We start from the raw sequence: 902 nt of genomic DNA on the forward strand, positions 1-902 counted from the left end.
TATCCACTCATTTGTTTTGAACTCTCTTTAGTTTTGTCTTGGTCTTTGTGAAAAGGCAGTGAGACCAGTCAAAATGGAGAAACAAACCCCAGCGGTTAATGGATGGGTGCTTACAAAAAACAACGCAAAGTTTACTGCCATTGTCCTAATTGAACTCCCAGATCCACATTGACACATCGGCCATTTTGGTAGGAGAACAGTCAAAAACCTGGGACAAAAGCTACCACTGGCCTTATTCAATTTTTACATCGACTGATGTCACAAAGTCTTCTCTTGCTTGTCAGTGATTCTTACTGCTTTTGAAGGAACAGGGGAAGGTTTATAAACAGGGTTTATTCTGTGCTGAAAAGAAAAGAGACCTAATGTGTCGGCTGTGGAGCTTCTTCAGGTGTCATTTATTGCTTCTGTCCATCATTACACGAGTTCTTGGGCTGATTCTTATTTGTGAGTCAGTCGTGCATCCAGGCTTCACTTTCACAATGAACACAAAAACACAGCTTTCATTTCAGGCATTTTGAAATGTTTTTTATTCATATCTATTTTGAAAATTGGCTCCATCTTGATAAGTACAATGTGATGGTTTGAATTGATTAAAAAATAGGAAATACAAATTGGAAAAAATGTAAATAATGTGTTTGAATTTATTTTTTAAAAAATGGAAATAAAAAATAAACATAGTTGAAGTTGGAACAATAAATATTTCCCAACTCTGCTATTAGCCCCACTGTAAGGAATGACCAGGGCAAAGAAACCGTCAGTGAGCCTGACCTTGTCTATGACACTAAACTTCACTAAACCAGGTTCATTTCTGTATGCATGGCTTCACATTAATGATCAGTCTGTGAAAAGTGGGGCTTGGTTTCTTTTAGGGGAGAGATGTCTTCAGTTGAGATGGGGAGATT

The sequence above is a fragment of the Atractosteus spatula genome, chromosome 10 (assembly GCF_055471065.1).
Source record: "Atractosteus spatula isolate fAtrSpa1 chromosome 10, fAtrSpa1.hap1, whole genome shotgun sequence".
Taxonomy (NCBI): Eukaryota; Metazoa; Chordata; class Actinopteri; order Semionotiformes; family Lepisosteidae; genus Atractosteus; species Atractosteus spatula.